We start from the raw sequence: 11,886 nt of genomic DNA on the forward strand, positions 1-11,886 counted from the left end.
TGTATTTAAAAGTGGACTAATCCTTTAATATTAATTTTACACAATGGTAGCAATGTGGTATAGTATATAATCTTACTATTATAATGTTTTAATAAATTAATTGTCACATGATTTTGCAGGAATTATAATCAGGCGCTAAAAAAAAAAAACCTACCCATTTAAAGTCTGTCGAACCAATGGGATCACTCAGGGTCCTAAAGGAGATTTCTCACCACACTGGAGCAACTTTTCTCTTTTTACGGATATTACGAGACACACACGGGTGACGCATGTACGCAGTTCCCCAATGAAAACCATCATGTCAGTCAAACACTTATAATAGGTTTACCATAGTGAATCATGGTAAGACAAAAACGTGTTTTGGAAAAAGTAATGATGATGTAATTACAAAGTTAAGTTAAAAAGTGTACCTTTAACTAAATTACCTAAATATCAGATATGAAAAACAAACTTGAAATGAAATACACTTATTTGTATCCAATGCAATCAAGGCCTTAGTTTTAAAATATATGTAAAAAAAGATTTTACCTCTGGTTTTGCCACTCTCCTTTGTGTCCAACTCAGCGGTGGAAAATCAAAACACTTCATTGCTGTCAAACGGCATAACTGAACATCACCAAATGTTCCTTACCCCATCCACCCATCTTCTCTTGCTGTCTGTTTTTGTTGCTTCTCGATGTTGTAAGTCACAGGATCATCATGGAGGCCTTTCAACAGCTATGAATAATCACCTCAAAACAATGCATTTCCGTGTAACGGCCGATAATTATAAATGCACGCACTTCTCTTTTAAAAAGCTTCTTTTGTTGGGTTGTCCATCAATGTGTTTTTGTTTTTGGTGCCAGTTAGTTTAGTTAATGCTTAACGGCATCAAAGAGGCTCGGGGAGGCCTGCGGTATTTCAACACTTCCCGTGGCTTTGGTGCAAACGCATTCCTGCATCCCACCACACGAAGAAACAAAAGCATCCGTCGAGGGTGTGACCTCGGTGACCTCTGCGCTACGGCACGCAGGCGTGTTCATTCACAGCATGAAATAAGTGACGTTGGAGCGATGGAATCGAGCGCATCAATCAATGGCATCTACGTCGCTACATTAGCACTTTATGAGAATTATGTTGGAGGATTTGATTAAAACCGAATTGCTCACTTGCGCAACCTGGGAGAGTCGCAGTAAAGGCAACAGAGTTTTTCCATGTTTCAAAAGTGTAAGTCATGCACAGTCGAGAACAATGTGACAATGATTAGACACAGCGATGGACCACCCAGAGCCCATCGTGAGCTGCGTGAGTCACTTCAGCTTCTTCTTCTTGTAAAACAGATTTGCATGGAGTCTGTAGCTTGTAACACTAAATAAGTACTGAAATATGAGATTATTCCTTCATTCCAGTGTAAATACACAGGTCTTTTCTTTAAGTCAACATGAAATGCTGTTCCTAACTCCTAATATATTTCAGAGTGAAAAAAGGATGAGAAGTGGCTGTGGAGTCAGGTGGACGGAGGGATTGTAAAGATGGATTCATGATGTCAAGCAAAAAGGAAAGTCAACACAGAGATGGAGCAAGTTGTTATGCCATAATGAATTGCGCACAATAAAACTAGGAACATGAATTTAAATGTTGATATCTTTGGTACACTCTGTGGTTTTTAAAGTGCTTTATGAATACATTTTACTTGGCCCCTTCTCATAGCTTTTTAAAGTCAGGATAATATATATGTGGGTAAAAATAATAATCAATCAATCAATCAATCAATAAAAAAAATAGGTAATGAAATAAATAAATAAAACATTAAAATAAATAAAAACACAAAAACAAAACAAATAAATGAAATAAATAAAACAAACATTAAAACAAACAAACAAACAAAAATAAAACACAATACATAAAATAAATACATAATAAAACAATATAAATAAATAAAACACACCTAAATAAAACATTAAAAATAATAAATAAATAAAACTGTAAATAAATAAATAAATAAAACAAACAAACAAAGCATACCTAAATACAACATTAAAAATAATAAAGAAATAAAACGTAAAAAAAATAAATACAAAAATAGACCAATAAAACAAAACATAAAATTAAACAAATAAAAAAACATTAAAAATAATCTAAACATAATAAATAAATAAATAAACACGTAAATAAAATAAAACACAAAAATAAACCAATAAAACAGAACAAGTAAAACATAAATAAAATATAAAAATAAATGACTAAATAAAAAATTTAAAATATTAAAATTAATTAATTAATTGATTAAAAATGAATAAATGCATGCTTAAATACATGCATGCCTACAAACATACATAAAGTAATAATGTTGGAAAGTATGCACTGCAAAAAAAGCTTTTTTTACTTGGTGTTTTTGTCTTGTTTCTAGTCCAAATATCTAAAAATTCTTAAATCAAGAAGCATTTTCTAGACAAGTAAAAATCGTTGTCTTGTTTTCAGAAAAAATAAGAGAGTTTTTGCTTAAAACAAGCAAAAGAATCTGCCAATGCCAATTTCAAACCAAAATCAAGATTATTTTGCTTGTTTTAAGCAAAAACTCACTTAATTTTGACTTATTTTTCTGAAAGCAAGACAATAATTTTTACTTGTCTAGAAAATGCTTCTTGATTTAAGAATTTTTAGATATATGGACTGGAAACGAGACAAAAAAAATCTTAAGTAAGAAAAGCATTTTTTGCGTGGATGGATGGATAGACAGAAAGACAAGTTAAACCCTAAGCATAAGCAACAGCAATAGTGATGCCTTCGCAACTAAACAGAAGGACTGCTGTCTCCATCTGTCTGTGGAACACCACTATAATTAATCCGATTCATAAATATTGTTTTAAGGATATTAAGATATTTGTATTGGACAACAAGACTAAAATACTGATGAAGATAATGATTTTTTTGCACTGAGTCCATCTATTATTCTTCTAAACCACAATTCTTTATCAACTCAACGTTCTGTAGATTCTCTCCAGACTGATTACTGATTAAGTAAAACCATCTGTCATCTCAATTAGAAGTCCAGCTTGTACTTGTTTTTTCCTGTGGATGAGTCTTTCAAGACGACACAGAGGTTTCTGGTGTTTCTCGAATTCCCGGACAGTGATTGGTCATGCGGCCGGCCGGCTCTGTCAGACCGAACCTCTGTCTGAAATGAGAGAAATGATCATCGGGTTTCTTTCCATCATCAGTTTGGGTGCAGATTTTATTGTCTCAGAGACAAGGAGAGTTACTGTCACCACGGCAGACTGTTCATGTTATGTCTACCAAAGGCGGGGAGTTTATAGGCAGAAAATAACACTCATATTTTTCAGCATTTCTACAATAATTGATTCATATTCAAGCTTGACTTCTCTTAACTTCATACAAATCAATATGGCAATGTTGCTTAATTTTAGATCGACTTTCAGCCAGCTCTATGTCAACCAATGCTCTTAAAAATACATCATTTTTCAGACTTAGAATTTGTAGAACAGCAACTATTAATGTAATATTGTATATTTGATTAAATTCCCAGTGGGAATGAGTGTAGTGTTTCTCAGGGCAGGGAAGGTCGAGGTGTAAACACTGCCCGGGGTAATTGCAGGCTAACATCTCATCTTTTCATAAACTCAGCACAAAAATGTTGATGTATTTAACATGGCTGCCCCAAAATTACAATTCCTGAACCTGAGAAAATGTCACTGCCTTTGGAGCACCACAGAGGCTTTGGCCGAGGGCCTCCACTGACCTTGGACCAGTCGGGACCACACACATCACCTTTCGGCAGGCCCTGCCTGGCGCGAGTCCTCTGGCCTCAGAGCGGCGAGGAGATCCGCCATGGTGAGAGGTGAAAGCGCACTGGTCACTTCCACACTGCTTTTCCAACGCTGGCCATGACTAATTTAAGCAAACAGACACACACACACAACGTCAGGATGACTACAGTCTCATGCGTCGACTCAAAAAGTTGAAATAATATGAATAAAGTCCATGATTGAGGGACTTCATTGAGTTGAGCAATCTACAGGTGTGTTATTATGTAAGCAGACAAATAAACGGACTGCCCAAAGGGCTGGATCTCCAATATAATGTAAAAATTTGGGCTTCAAACCGAATCCCATCTTAAGAGTGAGTGGATTCATTCAAATAGACTCAATAGTTCAAATTAGATTCAGTCATTTGCCAAGACGATGCATTTGAGGCTGTTTTGACCAACATGACTGTGTGTGGGATCATTTATTGGAGTGTCTGGTTGAAGCCCATTGTGGATTCTGATGCTTTTGGTTGGCGGGAGAAGTGGTTCAGGCAACTCAAGGATGTTGAATGGAGTCTGAGATTACTCTGAAGCCACGGCGGCCTCCAACCCCACAGGAAGAGCGGTAATAAATCCAAAAACACGGTGCTTGGCACGCTTTGGGTTATAGATATGACTAAAAAAAGGTCTGAAGGTTGGTTTAAAAAGACTTCAAAATGGCTTTTTGTGGATTGAGTGGAATAAATATCTTTTTTTCTCTCACCTATTCAGTATAAAGTCCAAGATTGCCATTGTGTTGGCCTGCATAACTGACTTTTGTGGATCGACCGGAATAAATCAATTGTTTTCTCACACATATTCAGTATAAAGTTCAAGATTGCCATTGTGTTGGCCTACAAAACTGACTTTTTGTGGATTGACTGGAATAAATCGATTGTTTTCTCTCACATAATCAGTATAAAGTCCAAGATCACCATCATATTGGCCTAAAAAACAGATAAAACTGAATACTTGATGATCAACTGGAATATATTTTGTTTTCACTCACATATTCAGTATAAAGTCCAAGATCTCCATCATATAGGGCTGCAAAACAGACTTTTTGTGAATCAAGTGGAATAAATTGATTGTTTTTTCTCAAATACTCAGTATAGAGTCCAAGATTGCCATCATGTTGGCCTGCAAAATGGACAAAACTGACTTTTTGTTGATCAAATGGAATAAATCAATTATTTTCTCTCACATATTCAGTATAAAGTCCAAGATCACCATCAGAATTGGCCTAAAAACAGATAAAAGTGAATACTTTATGATCAACTGGAATATATTTTAATTGTTTTCTCTCACATATTCAGTATAAAGTCGAAAACTGCCATCATATTGGCCTGCAAAACAGACAAAACTGACTTTTTGTGGATTGAGTGGGATAAATCAATTGTTTTCTCTTACATATTCAGTATAAAGTCAAAGATCACCATCATATTGGCCCGAAAAACAAATAAAACTAAATACTTGTTGATCGACTGGAATAAATCAATTGTTTTTCTCACATATTCAGTATAAAATGCAAGATTGCCATCGTATTGGCCTACAAAATTGACTTTTTGTGGACTGACTGGAATAAATCGATTGTTTTCTCTTGCATATTCAGTATAAAGTCTGAGATCTCCATCATATAGGGCTGCAAAACAGACTTTTTGTGAATCAAGTGGAATAAATTGATTGTTTTTTCTCAAATACTCAGTATAGAGTCTAAGATTGCCATCATATTGGCCTGCAAAATGGACAAAACTGACTTTTTGTGGACTGAGTGGAATAAATTGATTGTTTTCTCTCACACATATTCAGTATAAAGTCAAAGATCACCATCATATTGGCCCAAAAAACAAATAAAACTGAATACTGGTTGATCGACTGGAATAAATCAATTGTTTTCTGTCACATATTCAGTATAAAATCCAAGACTGCCATCGTATTGGCCTACAAAACTGACTTTTTGTGGATTGACTGGAATAAATCGATTGTTTTCTCTCACATACTCAGTATAAAGTCCAAGATCACCATCATATTGGCCTAAAAAACTTGACTATTTGTGAATCGACTGGAATAAATTGATTATACTAAATATGTGAGAGAAAATAATTGACTTATTCCAGTTGATCATCAAGTATTTAGTTTAATCTGTTTTTTGGACCAATATGATGATGATCTTTGACTTTATACTGAATATGTGAGAGAAAACAAAGTCAAAGATCACCATCATATTGGCCCAAAAAACAGATAAAACTGAATACTTGATGATCAACTGGAATAAGTCAAATATTTTCTCTCATATATTCAGTATAAAGTCCAAGATTACCGTTATGTTGGCCTGCAAAACAGACAAAATTGACTTTTTGTTGATTGACTGGAATAAATCGATTGATCTTCATCATATAGGGCTGCAAAACAGACTTTTTGTGAATCAAGTGGAATAAATTGATTGTTTTTGTCTCACATACTCAGTATAGAGTCCAAATTCACCATCATATTGGCCTAAAAAACTGACTATTTGTGAATCGACTGGAATAAATTGATTATACTAAATATGTGAGAGAAAATAATTGACTTATTCCAGTTGATCATCAAGTATTCAGTTTTAACTGTTTTTTGGGCCAATATGATGGTGATCTTTGACTTTATACTGAATATGTAAGAGAAAACAATTGATTTATCCCAGTCAATCCACAAAAAGTCAGTTTTGTCTGTTTTGCAGGCCAACATAATGGTAATCTTGGACTTTATACTGAATATATGAGAGAAAATAATTGACTTATTCCAGTTGATCATCAAGTACTCAGTTTTATATGATGGTGATCTTTGACTTTGTTTTCTCTCCAATATTCAGTATAAAGTCAAAGATCACCATCATATTGTGGACCGACTGGAATAAATCAATTGTTTTCTCTCACATATTCAATATAAAGTCCGAGATCACCATTATGTTGGCCTGCAAAACAGATAAAATTGACTACTTGTTGATTGACTTGAATAAATCAATTGTTTTCTCTCACTTATCTAGTATAAAGTCCAAGATCGCCATCGTATTGACCTGCAAAACAGAATTTGTGGATTGCATGGATTGTTTTCTCTCACCTATTAAGTCCAAGATCACCATCACCATTTTGTGCACATTTAATTATGGTTGTCTATTATGCTAAAACGAGCCACAACAGAGGACTGGAAGTGTGTATGTGTGTTTAAGCAATTGACCCTGGCGTCCAGGGTTTCTGTTTACTGAAACATGAGTTTCTCTGGTAGTTCCTGTCGGAATAAATTCGTTCTGGTTCAAGAACCTGTCACCACGAGAGCTAACGCTAATATGCTAATAGCAGTTGTGCTCAAGTTTCTTTTGACCTGGTGAAAAAACGGTCATGTTTACGTTGACATTTGGAGATAACAAAAATATACACGTCCATTAACATGTGTTGTCCTACCGTGGTTTCCCTTGAACGGCGGTGCGGAACGGCTATGGGAAATGTCATTAGGAAGCCGTTACTCGGCACTCTTGCAGGGAAAATTTATGAGGTGTTAAGTACAGCGCTTACACAAGGGGCAGGAGGGCTCCACTTCACGACTCCCTGAATCTCTCAACAAAAGAGGAAAAACAAGAGATGTCTTCAGGAATATGTGGCTTTTTTTCCAGCGTCTCTGCCAGCACCAGTTTAGATCTTCCCGTCCTGTTAATGACACATTTAAATTAGCTGTGGTCGGGTTTTCTTCACATTCATCGAGATTCTTCTTTTCTCCTCGGCCGGCCTCACCTCGGCCTGGTCGGGCTCAGGAGAACCACATGCCAGGGTCACTCCTCTCCTCTCCCACCCAGCCAAACCAGACCCATAATTTTGCTTTTGTTTCAGATGCGGCCCCAGTTATAAAGAAGGAAGCAGTCTGGAAAGGTCAACAGAGATGGATACTGAAAAGGAAAGGATTTGGAGAAGAAGGTGAACAATACTTCAATCAGAAAATACAGAGCACATGCACAAATTGGGTATTCAGTATTAAAATGAGCTTATAACTATCAACACTAGTCAGCATTTAGCTTTGGCAACCATCTTGGACATATCTTGTCTGCATTTTTGTGCCTATTCTGAGATTGCCAGAGAAAGAAATTCAGTTCTGCCTTAGATAGATAGATAGATAGATAGATAGATAGATAGATAGATAGATAGATAGATAGATAGATAGATAGATAGATAGATAGATAGATAGATAGATAGAGCATTTTCCTTCAGGTCAGTCCTATGTTCATAATAAAACATCTGTTTAAATGTCCACTGCAATATCTTGTCCTTTTAACAGTTAAGTGGTTTTCCCATGACTGACAGCGCTAGTCAAAGCATTTATCAGTTGCGTCTTGTTCAAGGGTTCACAACAATTCGGTCTTTTCAATGTAAAAGTCTTCGCTACTGACTGTAGCGGAATGCTTTTATTTGAAAGTTTAATTCATGAAAGTTGCATTGATATATTTTTTGGCTTTAATATTTGTATTGTGTGGTAACCATTTTATTAAAGCAATAAGTACTCAAGGATAGTGCTGTATTGTGAATAAGTCACGGCTGAAGGGGTTACTCCGCTTCTCGTCATGCCTAAAAACGCCCTTCAGCCGTGACTTATTCACATTACAGCACAGCCTCGAGGACCTTATTGCTTACATAAAATATGACAAGATCTCAGAGTTAAACTGTGTCAGAAAAAAAATCTTTTTAATTATGGTCAGTTCAAAGTGTCTGAAGATTTTTTGTTCCATATTTTTAACAATTTTACTGGTAGTGTATGAAGAATTTCTGGGTACAATATATCACAGTTTACTATATTTTGCTATCCTCACTTACATAAATGAACTATAGTGTCCTGTACCCACTAGTAAAAATATATCAAAAATGTCTGAATCATTTTTGGTTTGACTGTAGATAGATAGATAGATAGATAGAGACAGACAGACATATAGACAGACAGACATATAGATAGACAGACAGATATATAGACAGACAGACAGACAGACATATAGATAGACAGACAGACATATAGATAGACAGACAGATATATAGATAGACAGACAGATATATAGATAGATAGACAGACATATAGATAGATAGATAGACAGACAGACATATAGATAGATAGACAGACAGACATATAGATAGACAGACAGATATATAGATAGATAGACAGACAGATATATAGACAGACAGATATATAGATAGACAGACATATAGAGATAGACAGATATATAGACAGACAGATATATAGACAGACAGATATATAGACAGACAGACATATAGATAGATATACAGACAGATATATAGACAGACAGACAGACATATAGATAGATATACAGACAGATATATAGACAGACAGACAGACATATAGATAGACAGACAGACAGACAGACAGACAGACATACATATAGATAGACAGACAGACAGATGGATAGACAGACAGACAGACAGACAGACAGATAGATAGATAGATAGATAGATAGATAGATAGATAGATAGATAGATAGATAGATAGATAGATAGATAGATAGATAGATAGATAGATAGATAGATAGATAGACAGATAGAATCACAGACAGACAAATGATAGAACGATCATCATAAGAACAGTCTTCCAATGGGAATTGAGCCAATGATGTCTAGAAGTTTTCTAATGAGGCTCCTCACTGGGTTTTGGACCAGAGCTTCAGAATGCAAGATCTACTGGAGGAGCTTTTCCTTGACGGGGCCTCCTGGTTCAAACCGCGGACTGTAGAACCCGCTGGAAAAGTCAACCATGAGGATCCTCTGAAGGGACGCTGGGAATGGCGGTGGGCGATTATGGCATACAAAGGGTTCTTCATATTTTCCTGCATGATATGGTTTATGAAGGATGAAAGTGGTCCCTCGTCCTTCTCAACGACTGATGATTACCGTTAAGTATTCATTCAAAAGAAATTCCCTAAACTCACAGGGTTTACAAATGTAATACATCTGAGTAGCAGAAAAAAAGACTTTCCCGAGCCGCTAAACTCTTCCAGAATGAAGCAGGAAGAAAATGAATAAATTCATCTAAACAATTCAAAACATTAACCTAAACAAAAAGTCTAAATGACTCTGCCTTGGCATATTAGACAAAAATCATGTCATTGTTGTAGCATTTGTAAAATTGCTCTTTTAACTGCAGTCTGGCTATGATTTTATGCCCACTATGTAATATGTTATGTTCTGCTTTGTGCACACAGGAATTGTGGGTAATATTTAGCAGCAATATTCTGTGGTGTCTCCACTCCCAGAGGAAAATTTATTCCATACGGCAGTAATATTACAATAGACATAAAAAAACATAACATTAAAACAAACTATATTAAAAAAAAAATACAAATTGATAAATATTATACCTTTACATGTAAAATATATACCTTTTATGATAAATGGATGCACTTTTCTGGACTTCAAAATCAGGAGCGCCATTCACTTGGGCTTGGAAGAGCCAGGATATTTTGTATTAAAACTCTGATTGTGTTCGTCTGAAAGAAGATATACATATAGGATGGCTTGAGGGTGAGCAAATCATGGGATAATTTTAATATTTGGGTGAACTATCCCTTTTAAAGTACAGAGGTATAAAATTAACGTGCGTATTATACTCACTCAACATCGATGAAGGTCTTCATTTGCTCTCCATTTCATCTCATTTCTGTCTGAGGGAAAACAATTGAGATGTTAAAGAGATCTCACTTGTGACTTTACTTTCCAACAGGTAAGTGCACCAAACAAAACATTTTTTTCCTTTTACCATTCCTGAATGGAGGTGTAAGAGTTGGACGGGTGACACATGAGGGTCTCATTAATCTCGGAAGAGGCTTTACTTGCCTCTTAGTCAAACAATATGCTGATTTTATCTCAGCTTTGACAGAAACGCCACTGACTGTAACCCATCTGCTTATGTTCCCTTCGATTTGCTTTTACAAGTCTGAGTTTAAGGCTGGTGGTATGATGGTAGTGAAATGTGTCAACCGATAGAGATTCGGCTATACGTTGACAGTGCGATGCTGTTGATATACTGTATGCAATGGTAAACTGCTTGCAGTGTTACTCACAGTCGCTTTAGAGATGTTATACAGTGAAAAAGTTGCATTTTATATGACTAATTTTTAGGATAATGAGATTTTTTTTGTTGCACCCAAAAATGAAAATTCTGTCATCATTTACTCACCATCAATTTGTTCCAAACCTGTAAGAGTTTCTTTCTTCTGCTGAACACAAAGGAAGATATTTGGAAGAATGTTTGTAACCAAACAGTTGGGGGGCACCATTGACTTCCATGGTATTTTTTTCCATAGTATGTGAAAACCAATGAGGTTCATTCTCGTGTTACGCAGCACGTTTGAGCTTCAGCAAGAACCATTGAGGTTCATTCTCGTGTTACGCAGCACGTTTGAGCTTCAGCGAGAACCAACGAGGTTCATTCTCGTGTTACGCAGCACGTTTGAGCTTCAGCGAGAACCAACGAGGTTCATTCTCGTGTTACGCAGCACGTTTGAGCTTCAGCGAGAACCAACGAGGTTCATTCTCGTGTTACGCAGCACGTTTGAGCTTCAGCGAGAACCAACAAGGTTCATTCTCGTGTTACGCAGCACGATTGAGCTTCAGGATGAACCAACGAGGTTCATTCTCGTGTTACGCAGCACGTTTGAGCTTCAGCGAGAACCAACGAGGTTCATTCTCGTGTTACGCAGCACGTTTGAGCTTCAGCGAGAACCAACGAGGTTCATTCTCGTGTTACGCAGCACGTTTGAGCTTCAGCGAGAACCAACGAGGTTCATTCTCGTGTTACGCAGCACGTTTGAGCTTCAGCGAGAACCAATGAGGTTCATTCTCGTGTTACGCAGCACGTTTGAGCTTCAGCGAGAACCAATGAGGTTCATTCTCGTGTTACGCAGCACGTTTGAGCTTCAGCGAGAACCAATGAGGTTCATTCTCGTGTTACGCAGCACGATTGAGCTTCAGGATGAACCAACGAGGTTCATTCTCGTGTTACGCATCACGTTTGAGCTTCAGCGAGAACCAACGAGGTTCATTCTCGTGTTACGCAGCACGTTTGAGCTTCAGCAAGAA

At 36.5% G+C, this 11,886-nt stretch overlaps 1 long non-coding RNA gene across 1 annotated transcript; it reads right to left on the minus strand.

Annotated features, from left to right (window-relative positions):
• Nucleotides 1-2,860: 2,860 nt before the first annotated feature.
• Nucleotides 2,861-10,295, minus strand: LOC125247567. Its single transcript, XR_007180113.1, has 5 exons — nucleotides 10,188-10,295; nucleotides 7,549-7,700; nucleotides 7,333-7,464; nucleotides 3,740-3,888; nucleotides 2,861-3,157 (listed from the first exon to the last, which is right to left on the minus strand). It is a non-coding gene; the product is annotated as an uncharacterized LOC125247567 (long non-coding RNA).
• Nucleotides 10,296-11,886: the final 1,591 nt, after the last annotated feature.

This window comes from Megalobrama amblycephala, linkage group LG15, assembly GCF_018812025.1.
Source record: "Megalobrama amblycephala isolate DHTTF-2021 linkage group LG15, ASM1881202v1, whole genome shotgun sequence".
Lineage (NCBI taxonomy): Eukaryota > Metazoa > Chordata > Actinopteri > Cypriniformes > Xenocyprididae > Megalobrama > Megalobrama amblycephala.